Source organism: Notamacropus eugenii, chromosome 1 (assembly GCF_028372415.1).
Source record: "Notamacropus eugenii isolate mMacEug1 chromosome 1, mMacEug1.pri_v2, whole genome shotgun sequence".
Classification (NCBI taxonomy): Eukaryota; Metazoa; Chordata; class Mammalia; order Diprotodontia; family Macropodidae; genus Notamacropus; species Notamacropus eugenii.
The window spans coordinates 716,393,550-716,405,677 of NC_092872.1; the positions used below are offsets into that span (position 1 = coordinate 716,393,550).

Sequence of the window (12,128 nt, forward strand, 5' to 3'; positions counted from 1 at the left end):
GATCAGCAGTGTCAATGTCATAGAGAGGTCAAAAAGAATGAGGACAGAGAAGAGGAAATTTGATTTATCATTTGAGAGATCATTGGTAACTTTGGAGAGAGCAAGATCAGAGGAATGAAGAGATCAGAAACCATATTGTAGTGTACTATGAAAAGAGGAAAGAAAACAGTCACTTTGTGAAGATTGCTTTTTTAAGATTTCCTAAGAAAAACAGTAGAGAAATAGTGATAGTTATCAGAGATGATGATCTAGTGAGTTTTTTACTTCTAAGGATCAGGGTAACGGGTATATTTGTGGTCAGCAGGAACCAGTAGACAGAAACAAAGTGAAAAATAGAGTGATGATGATAATGATGATGATGATGATGATGATTGGGAGTAATCTAATGGATAAGATGGGACGAGATGGGATACATGGGCCCATGTAGAGGGGGCCTTGGTGAAAAGGGACACCTTTTTAACAGAAATTGGAATAAAAGAAGATATGATGGGGTATTATGTAAAAGAGATGGGAAGTAAGGAAGGGTTGGTAGGTGGGGAGAAGGGAAAGTAGGGATCTCTTGGTGAATGGTTTTGTTATTTTTCAGTAACTGAGGGGCTCAGCTAAGAGAGTAGGAGAAGTAGGTACTGTGGAAGCCTAGAAAAAAGAAAAGAAACTTTCAGAACAGCCATTATTGAGAATGGGATAGAAGAGTATGAAGGATTAAAAGGATTGTTTTTCAGTGATTATACACTTGAGATTTGATAATACAGATTTGTAGTAGACCTCATCAGTACAGTTGCATGACTTTCTCCAGCTTGCAGCAGCTGAGTAGGAGTGGAGGAAGTGGTTTGAGGAAATAAATCCAGGATCAAGTTTTGACAAGATCCAATCTTTGAATGTAAAAGGGAGTAAAGCATTCAAGAGTAGAGGATGGTTTAGAGTCCAACAGGGTCCCCAAAAGGTTGAGATTGAGACAGAAGGAGGCAGACAAAGCAGGAGTGATAGCCTAGCAAAATATGACCACTTGTCTGGTATGTTATAGTGGGCGTTCCTTTTGTAAATAGGTTGGATTAGAAGTTCACTGAAGAGTCCCAATTGACCAGTTTTGTGATTCTGTGATACCAGAGAGGAGAGAGATTACATGTCATGGTGAGGAAAAGAATATAAAACAAAGGGAGAGATATAGTGATAGGAGGTTGTGATCAGATAAAGGAATTTCTCAGTTCTCAGTCATGGAAGCAGGACTTTTATGGGTAATGGATAGATCAAAGATTTTGACAATCTCTGTGGATCACTGAAATAGAATTGAGGAGTAGGTATGGGAATTGAGCAAAGTGGGGAAATGGGAGATCAGGCTATTTGAGGCTGTTTGACTTCAACAAGTACCTTATCAATGTCAAGTATTTATTAAACACTATATGACAGACACTGTATTAGGCACTGAGGATACAAGTACAAATAAACTGTGAACCATGTACTCAATTCATTGAGAAAGGAGGAAGAATATCCTAGAGATCAGTAAAATAGTCACTTGGATCTGGATAAATTTGGAAAGCATGAACTTCAATGTGAGAAAGGTTGCTGAATGATGGTAATGTTTACCAATGCTAATGAATAAAGCAAGAGATTTTTTTTTAAAGAGTTCAGATTACAAATGAAATTATTTTAGAGGAAAAAAATTGGGAAAAAAAAAGCACTGGAGAAAAGATTTGGAAGGAGAATTTAAAGTTTAGTATAATAAATATAAAATCTTGCTCAAGTAAAGGATTCTATAAAAATTAGAATTTTATCAAATAGAAATTAATGACTTCATGAGAAAACCAGAAGTATCTAAACAAAGTCAAAATTCTGGGAGAAAGAAGAGAAGAAAATGTAAGTCAATTCATGAAAAACAACTGATTGGGAAAATAAGTCCTGAATTACCTGCTTACTAAGACTAAAAATCCCAAACCCTAAAATACTAGTAAAAACCCCTGTATATCACATTTCAAGAAAGCAGGAAAGTAAATTGTCTAGTTCTCTTAAAACCAGAAGGCAAAAAGTGAAAATAGAAAGAATCCACTGGTCATCTCCTGAAAGAAACCCCAAAATGAAAGCTCCCAGGAATGTCATAGCCAAAATCCAGAACTTCCAGGTCAAACAAAAAATGATGCGAGCAGCCAGAAAGAAAGAATTCAAATACCAAGAAGCCATAGTCAAGTTTGCACTAGATTGATTAGCCACCCTTATAAAGGAGCAGAGAGATTAAAACACAACATTCTGAAAGTCAAAATATAGAGGCTTACAACCAAAAATAACTTACCCAGCAAAACATCCCCCGAAAAAGCAAAAAAAAAAAAAAGTTTTTATAATTCTGCAGAGGAAAAATTAACCTTTAATGAAACAGAAGATTTCTGAGTATTCCTAATAAAGAGATCAGAGTTGAGTAGAAAATTGAAATATTAACACAAGTTATGAGAAAACATGAAAAAGTAGCTTCACTTAGCAATAAGAAGGGTCCATACAAAGGTGAAGTCATTTGAAGTACTAGTACTGAACACACTCCTGTTTTAATCACTCTCTTTTTTGTAAAGACAGAGATAGGAGGCAGGGGAAGAGGGAAAAAGAAAACATAAGATAAATTGTTGGGAAATGGAAAACTAATCATTATAACTATGAATATAAATGGAATAAACTCACCCATAAAAAGGAAGAAAATAACAGAATTTATTAGAAACATCATCCAAAAGTATGTTATTTTAAAAAGAAACACACAGTTAAAATATGAAGCCAGAACAACAATAAAAACTATTATTCTTCAGCTGAACTCAAAAAAAGCATATTCATTATCTCAGACAAGTCAATGGCAAAAGTTACCGTGGTTAAAGAAGATAAGACAAATTATGCTGAAAGACACCATAGACAATGAATTAATATAAATACTTGACATATATGGATCAAAATTTTGGGGATACAGCCAAAATAGTCCTTAGGGGAAAATGTATATCTCTAAATATTTTCCTCACTAAAATAGAGAAATAATAAATCAATGAATTAGGTGTGCAATTAAAAAAACTCTAGAAAACCAACAAATTAAAAACCCAATTAAACAACAAAATAAAAATACTTAAGATCAATTCAGTCCTCTCATTTTCCAGATGAACAAACTGAGATTCAGAGTAACTGAATGTGTCTGAGAAAGAATTTGAACTCCAGTTTTCTTGATTCCAAATATATCACCATCCACCAAGTCACACTACCCAATGTATTGAAAACTGGTCATTTGTGTGTTCAAGGCTAGCTCTGCTTATCATTCTCTATGTCCCTTCTGGCTATATTCAGAGCTGAGCACATACAAGCATATTCCACTGTTCAGCTGATGATTGGTGATAGGAGAGGTAACCCTAGATACTCAGACTTAGTTTTAACTAATGAGAAAATTAGGAGAAAAGATGGATTCAGGGTAATAAAGTAGCTCTCAGATTAATGAGACCATGTTCTTGATGATTTTACATTCTTTAATCCTTTAAAGTGATTTAAAAAAAAAAAAGACCATGTATTTAAATAATAATTAAATAATCCAAATCCTTAGGGAAGGGTGGGGCCAGGGAAACATAGCCCTGGAGTTCTCAGAAAGGCCATTGCAGCCTCAATAGGGTTGTTAAGATTATCTTTATGGGTCTGTTGCAATGTTGTGTCCTGAGACTATCACAGTGACCACATAGTGGTCATGTGACCCTGATGGGACGCTACCGATTGATCAGGGGAGACCAACTGTCTGACACTAGATAAATGTCCTGGGCCTTATCAAACCCCAGTGCAGGAGACAGAAAAGAGGGGAGGGGGACAGGATAGAGGGAAAAACTTGGTCTGGGTTCCCAAAACCATTCATCAAGATTAGAACCAGGAAAAATTATGAAGTGGACAAAACCTCCATTCTCCATCTCCATTTAATTAAACACACACACAACATTGATTAATCACTTACTATGTGGAAGGCATTATGCTTGAAGATGACTAAAACACAGTGCTAATTTCAAAGAGCTTACATTTTATTGAGGTACAGGAATAACGTGCACAGGTAATGCTGAATATATATGTCAGGGTATGACTGGAGGAAAGATGAAGCTGAACGCTTTGGGGATATTTAAGGAAAAAGAGACAACGCCAAGGATGGTGGAAGGGGTGGAGATGGGGGCAGGTGGAGCTTAGGCTTCCCAGAGATGGCATCATCTAAGCTAAAACTTTGAAGGAATTTCAAAGGAAAACTTTGAAAAGACAGCAATTAGGAGGAAGTGCATTTTTTGGCATGAAGCACAGCCTATGAGAATGTATAAGGGTGGGAGTTTAAATGTCATTGAATTCAGGGAACAGATGTCCAGTTTGGCTGGAATAAAGATTGTGAGGAAAATTAATGTCAACTTGTCAATTAAGTCGGTCAAGAAACATTATGTGCCCACAAGGTGCCAGGCATCTTGGTTAAGTGGTGGGGATACAAAGAAAGTTAAAAATAGTTCTTGCTCTAATTGGGGAGACAATATACAAACAGCTATGTACAAACAAGAGGTATTCAGGATAAATTGCAGATAATCAGTAGAGAAAAGGCATTAGTATTCAGAAAGATTCTTGCAAAGGGTGGGATTTTAGCTGGTTTTTACAATAGTCCAGGCAAGAGGCTTTGAACCCAGTGCAGGTAGATAGAAGAGAATGGATGTGAGTTATTGTGGAGGTGAACCAATAAAATATGGGAGGTCACTAGATGTGGGTGCTCTATGGTCTCTAACTTACAGAAGAAGCAACTGAGCCTGAGAGAGGTCAAGTGATGTCCAAAATTACACAACTAGTAAGTATTTTATGCAGAATTCAAATTTAGGTCCTCCTTGACTCCAAGTCTAGCTCTCAATTCCAATAAGATACTTCAGGATTTCATAACCTCTGGCCTACCTAACTACAACAGCCTTCTAATGGGTCTCCTGACCTCAAGTCTTTGACCCATATTCCATGTGACTACCAAAGCCTAAAGCACAGATCTGATCATGTTACCTGTCCGCTTAATCAGCTCCCATAGCTCCCTATTATTTCTAGGAAAAAATACAAGCCTCTGTCTTTCATTGCTTTTATTTAAAAATAACACTTATTTATAACATTCATTAAAAAACAGCAACATTGAGTTCTAAATTCTCATTCTCCCTTCTACCCCTTTCTCACATATTGAGTAGGCAAGAAATATGATCTCCATTGTACATATGAAATCACACAATATTTGTTTTCATATTAGCCATGGTACAAAAAAGTGAAAAAAATTATGCTTCAATCTGCTCTCAGACTCCATCAGTTCTCTATTTTTCACCATAAGCCCTTTGCAATTGTCTTGGATCATTGCTTTGGTTTGAATAGTCAAGCCACTCCATTGATCATTACATAAAATTGTTTTTACTGTGTTGAATGTTCTTGTGCTAATGCCCGCTTCACTCTACATCAGCTCATGTCAATTCATAGTTCTCACTTCATTCTGCACCAGTCTTCTGAAAGCATCTTGCTCATCATTTCTTACAGTAAAATAGTATTCCATCAAAATCATATACCATCGTTAGTTCAGCTAATCCCCAGTTAATGAACATATTTTTAATTTCCAATTCTTTGCCACCACAAAAAGAGCTGCTGTAAATATTTTTGTACTTATAGGGTTTTTTCTTTTTTCTTTCATCCCTTTGGGATACAGACCTGTAGTGGTATTGCTGGATCAAAGGGCATGCACAGTTTTATAACCCTTTAGTCATAGTTCAAATTGTTTTCCAGTAATATTTCCATATCCCCTCCGACATTAGCCATTTCCTTTTTCTGTCGCATTAGACAATCTGATAGGTGTGAGGTGGTATCTCAGAGTTGTTTTAATTTGCATTCCTTTAATCAATAATGATTTAGAGCATTTTCCATCTAATTATAGACAGCTTTGATTTCTTCTTCTGAAAGCCTGTTCATATCCTTTGACTATCTATCAATTAGGAGATGACTCATATTTTTATAAATTTGACTCAGTTACCTATATATTTGAGAAATGAAACCTTTACCAGAGAAACATACTCTGAAAATTTCTACCACCACTCCATTTCCTGCTTTTCTTCTAATCTTAGTTGCTTTGGTTATGTCTATGCAAAACGTTTTTAATTTAATGTAATAAAAATTATCCATTTTACATAATGCTCTCTATCTTTTGCTAGATTATAAAATTCTCCCCTTATTCATTTTCTATGCTCCCCTAATTTGCTTACAATATTAGCCTTTATGTCTAAATCGTGTACCTATTTTGACTTTATTTTGGTATATGGTGTGAAACATTGGTCTATCTCTAGTTTCTGCCAAACTGCTTTCCATTTTCCCAGCCATTTTTGTCAAATAGTGAGTTCTTGTCCCCAGAGCTTGGATCTTTTATCAAATACAAGATTACTATAGTCATTTACTAGTATGTATTATGTATTCAATCTATTTTACTGATCCAACCACTCTATTTCTTAATAAATACCAGACTGTTTTCATGATTGCTGCTTTGTAATGTAGCTTGAAATTTTATGCTGCCTTCCTTCACTCTTTCCCTTTCCCCAATTAATTCCCTTAATATCCTTGACCTTTTGTTCCTCCAGAAAAAAACTACTTTTTTTTTAACTCTATGAAATTTTTTTTGTAGTTTGGTATGACGGTGAATAAGTAAATTAATTTAAGTAGAGTCATAATTTTTTATTGTACTGACTTGATCTGCCCATGAAAAATTAACATTTCTCCAGTTGTTTAGATCTGTATTTGTATGAAAAGTGTTTTGTAATTGAGATCATATAATTCCTGGGTTTGTCATGGCAGGTAGACTTCCAAGTCTTCTCTGTCAGTGATAAAGCAAATTGATTTGGTTTAGCACTTGTATAGTAACACTTGGATAGGTACCAAGTGCTCCAACAAACTTGTATTGAGTAGGGGAGGGTGGTCTGGGGAATTACCCTCTCCCTCTTCCACTATCTCAGTGCTCCTGTTGTGGCCCATATCCACAGACCAAGTTTAAACTATAAAATTCCTCTGGATCCCAGAAACAACAGAGTGCACCCCAAATTTGTCTAAGTATCCCTGTAAGGGAATTCCAGTTGGAGGTCCATACTCATCCCTCATTAGAACAAGCAGACTCAGTTCAAAAAGAAAGAAAATAGAATCAGGTAAACTCTGAATGTGTTTGGGACTCCCCAAAGGAATTATTGAGAAGGAACAATTTGGAGTTTCCAGGTCAATGGGCAAGGCTGATCCTGTGGAACTCAATAGCGCTATCACAATAAGGCAAGCCAGTCTAGGTCTAATTAAAAACAAAAAGAAAAAAAATGAACACTTTTGAATCATGTGCTTTCCAATAACTGAAGTACCTGGATGATCTTGAATGAATGAGTATAGTGATATAACAGATATTAGTCCCTGAGAGTTCAAATATGAACTCACATTCAAAGAAACTAGTCTGACTTATAAGGAAAAACACTGAGGAAAAGAAGTCTGTTTAATTGTAGTCTAAAATAAAAGAGGAAAACGGTGAATTTTCTCAACTGAATCCCTGAAATTCAGTTATTTGATAATGAGAGGATTAAATGGAGAATTTCCCTAATAGATCCTCACAAATGGTAAAAAGGCCTCTAAATTATTCCAGATGAAGTCTCCCCTCCTTGTAGCAGTGGAAGTTGTTGCAGTTGAGGGTGGAACTTTGCTCCTTCCTACCTGAGGGATAAAGGAAGAATTAAATCCTTCCCAGGACTTTCCTGTTCTCTCCCTACGGGGGAGTCTAGGGTGGAAGTGTCAAACATGTGGCCCATGACACTCCTGAATCAGATTTAAATGAAATTGGAAAATATTTAACAAAATAAGCAAATGCAACAAAATATAATGTTAATATGTTGTTTCCTAAATCAGTGTGCTGCCCTCAGGGATTCTTATGTATGGTTTGATGGCCCCTGTTCTATTGAACACCACTAGTATAGGGTGGGATTTTTTTCTCTCATCACCACTCTCTCCTCTCTACGCCATTTTCTCTGGAGATTTAATTAGCCTTTCCCTGTTATAACAATAAATTTGCTTTTTTAACTTATTGGCAAAACAATAACCCTTAAGTCTATGTGGTCTCTCAATTTTATAGAGTTTACATCAGAAGAAAAGTGAAATAAAATAGTTTGGAGCTATTTTAGGAAAAAAATATTAACATTCAGACAATTTGGTTTAGCTCTCTGGCCTAATTTTAAAAAAAAATTAAAATTCATTTTGAACTTCAATACAAAAAGAAATCCAAATCATTTCCATGTACATAGCACAACACACAAAAAAGGGATTCAGTATAAAACCATGAATCTTATTTCACATTGTTTACTTAAAAAAAACAACCAAATAACTATGTAGTAAATATTACACATCATTTTTAAAAAGCTACTCTGCTTTTTTGTTCTTCTTTCTGACTTTTCTTTTGTTTCCTATTGTGCACTTTTTAGCTCCCTCCCTTCCCATCCTGCACTAGAGAAGGTCACTACTAGACACAGAAATGTCCTTTTTTGTCTGTCTGTCTCTCTGTATGTATATACAGATATACATCTTTGTCTATATATTTCTGTGTGTATATATCTATATGTATATGCATGTAAAATCATAATACATATAACTTCTGCTTCTCATTTCTTTCTCTGGATGTGGATAGCATCTTCCTTCATAGGTCATCAGTTAATTTGAGTATTTATAATACTCAAAATGACCAGGCATTCACAGTTATTCCTAGAATGATACTGTTATTAATGTATACAGTGTTGCCCTGGTTCTGCTCATTTCATTTTTCATTATTTTGTGCAAGTGTATCCAGATTTTTCTCAAATCAACAAGCTCATTTCTTACAGCACAGCAGTATTTCATCACAATCATACACCACAACTTGTTCAGCCATTCCCCAGTGGATGGGTATCCTCCCAATTTCCAGTTCTTTACCACCACAAAGAGAGCTTGCTAAAAATATTTTAGAACGTATAAGTTTTTTTCTCTTTTCCCCTTGGGAAACAGACCTGACAGTGGTATTGAGGGGTCAGGGGTTTACACAGTTTCATAACTGTTTGGACATAATTCCAGGTTGTCCTCCAAAATGGTTAGATCAGTTCACAATTCCACTAACAATGTATTAGTGTCCCAATTTTTCCCAAATATTCTCCAACATTTGTCACTTTCCCCTTCTATCATTCCATCCAATCTGATAGGCATAAGACAATATCTCAAAATTGTTTCAATTTGCATTTCTCTAATCAACAATGATTGAGAGCATTTTTTGATACAAATGACTAGATGTAATTTTAATTTCTGCTTTGAAAAACTGCCTGTTATCCTTTGACCACTCATCAATTGGGGAATAACCTAATTAAAATTTTTCTCTCTTTTAGCTAACTCCTGGTTTCTTTGCGCTTGAGGCACAAATCAGGGAAGGAAACATTTAGGTAAAAGAAACAAGCAGAATTTATTACAAAGTCTGTTACTGGATAGGTATGGGAAGGGGAAAGGGAAAGAGCAGATTTTTTTCTTTTTAAAATTTCCTTCAGTCCTGGAAAAGGTGGATACAACTGGTAGCTTCTGGCTGCCAATTCTTTCTGGCTCATTTCTGCAAATCCTGAGTAGAGCCAAGGACACCATCTCTCCTGACTGTTGCTGTGGTTCCCACTCCTTCCTCTTGGTCCTTGTCTCATAGATGGTGTGTGTCTTTTTAACAGTTTCTGGGGGGACTCAAGTATGCTTTCCAGATCAAAGATTGAAGTAGTTTACATTTCTCTCTGGACTGAGAGAAAATCTAAGCTACAAATTCCAGGAGGCCAATCAATTCGCAAACCCCCACTACATTATCTTTTATCAAACATTGAGTGCCTTGAGGTCTGTTTGGGGTGCTATGGGCTGGCACTCAGGCCAGGCAGGACCCTTCTGAAGCACTCCAGGATCCTGAGGATCCTGAGGACCCTTAAAAGGGTCTTGGAGGTACCAGTGGAGGGAGAGCCAGGGCATGAGAAGTCATTTCTGCTGAGGGGACTGCTGATGGTGAACATTTACTGTGTCATCTCCATCTCAATGGTCTTCCTGAACAAATACCTGCTGGACAGCCCCTCACTACTCCTGGACATCCCACTCTTTGTTACCTTCTACCAGTACCTGGCCACTGACCTGCTCTGCAAGGCCCTCAGCCTGCTGGCTACCTGTTGGCTGAGCACCATGGACTTCCCCTCTGTACAGATGGACATAAAGGTCTCTCAGAGCATCCTACCCCTATCCATAGTATTCATTAACATGATCACCTTCGACAACCTCTGTCTCAAGCATGTTGGGGTGGTCTTCTACAATGTGGGCAACTCACTCACCACAGTCTTCAATGTCTTACTTTTCTACCTGCTGCTCAAGCAGACTACCTCCTTCTATGCCCTATTCACCTGTGGCATCATCTTTGGTGGCTTTTGGCTTGGTGTGGACCAAGAGGGAAAAGAAGGCACCCTATTGTGGGTAGATACCCTGTTTGGGGTGCTGCCCAGCCTCTATGTCTCCCCCAATGCCATCAAGAAAACGCTGCTGGAGATGGATGGCAGCATTTGTTGGCTGATGCCTGCATCCTCTTTCTCCCCCTGTTGCTGCTCTTTGGGGAGCTGCAGACCCTGGCCACCCTCAAAAAGCTTGACAGCACCCACTTCTGGGGCATGATGACTCTGGGCAGGCTCTTTGGCTTTGCCATAGGCTATGTGACAGGCCTGCAGATCAAATTCACCAGCCTCCTGAACCACAATGTGTTGGGCACAGCCAAAGCTTGTGCCCAGACAGTCCTGGTCATACTCTACTCTGAGGAGACCAAAAGCTTCCTCTGGTAGACAAGCAACACAATGGTGCTGGGTGGTTCCTCAGTCTACATGTGGGTGAAGGGGCTGGAGATGAAGAAGGCCCAGAGGCAGTGATTCCCCAAAGAGGCTGAGAAAGACACAGAGATGGTCAGAGACCTTGGGGTGGGCCTGGGGGAGGGGGAGGTGGAGAGAAGGGAAGAACCCCCCCAGGGGTGAACAGGAGAGGATATGATGGTAGACAGATCTGGTCTGTGCAGGGCAGAATCATTAGTGGGGAACTGGAGAATGCTGGCACCTAGGGAGAGTGGGAGCCACAGTGGATGAATCTAGAAGAAAATCAGCTGACCAGCTGAGGTCAGTAGCTCCTGTATCATTGACGAGGTTCAGGGGTGCTGGGGACCCCAAAATACAGATACGCTGGGTCCTGCTCGAATGAATTCAACACAAACCTTCTTAAAGCCAAAGAAAAACAAAGTTTATTAAAGATTCGCCATACTGGGTTGACTCTTAAGGAGCCTAAGCATTTGTAACACTGGATTCCCAAGCTGGCCAGATAGAATCTCAGCTAGACAGAGTCTGATCTGGATTGAGTCTGAGTACCTTCATGCAGGTGAGATGGAATTTAAATGCAGAAAAAAACTGAGGGAAGAATCCAGGTGTCACCACATAGTCTGGGGTCCCAGGGATGGTCTTGATGGGACAGTATGGGAATGACTAGTACCCTGGGGTGAATACAGATAGACTCTAGGGAGGATCTTGATGTGAGTGGCTGGTAAAAGGATCAAAGGGAGGAATATCAAAAGAATGCTAAATAGGAGATTGGGAGTATCTGGCTGTGGAGAAATGGAAGAGGAGTCCAAAGAGCCTCCCCAAAGGCCAGACTTTCCAGGCCCTTCAGACTAATGGGACAAAAGCCCTCCCCATCAGAGGGGAAAAGGTCTTAGCTTGGGCTGGTACCTCATCATCATTATCCCCATTTCTATAGTGTTTCATAGTTTACAGAGTTCCTCCCTCACAACCACCTTGTGCAGGTGTGCAACGCATTATTATCCCCATTTTACAGGTGAAGAAATTGAGACTTGGAAGCGGTGACAGGTCAGTTGTCCATTTTTTGTCACAATTGGGATCTAAGCCCAGGTCTTCCTGGAATTTCTCTCACTACTGCCTGGAAAGAGGCATCAGCCTCATTGTAAGGACTAGCCAAAGACTGCCATGTGAGTGCAGCTCCTTTCTCCTGTCTTGGGGGTGTTTTTAGACCTTGGAGGAGGGGTCTCCTATGAGAGGATGGAGTGGGTGGACAAGTAGGAA

General features: G+C 38.5%; 1 pseudogene; it reads left to right on the forward strand.

The window, feature by feature from the left end:
• The first annotated feature begins 9,735 nt into the window (after positions 1–9,735).
• On the forward strand, positions 9,736–11,036 carry LOC140520012 (GDP-fucose transporter 1 pseudogene; annotated as a pseudogene).
• The last annotated feature ends 1,092 nt before the right edge of the window (positions 11,037–12,128 follow it).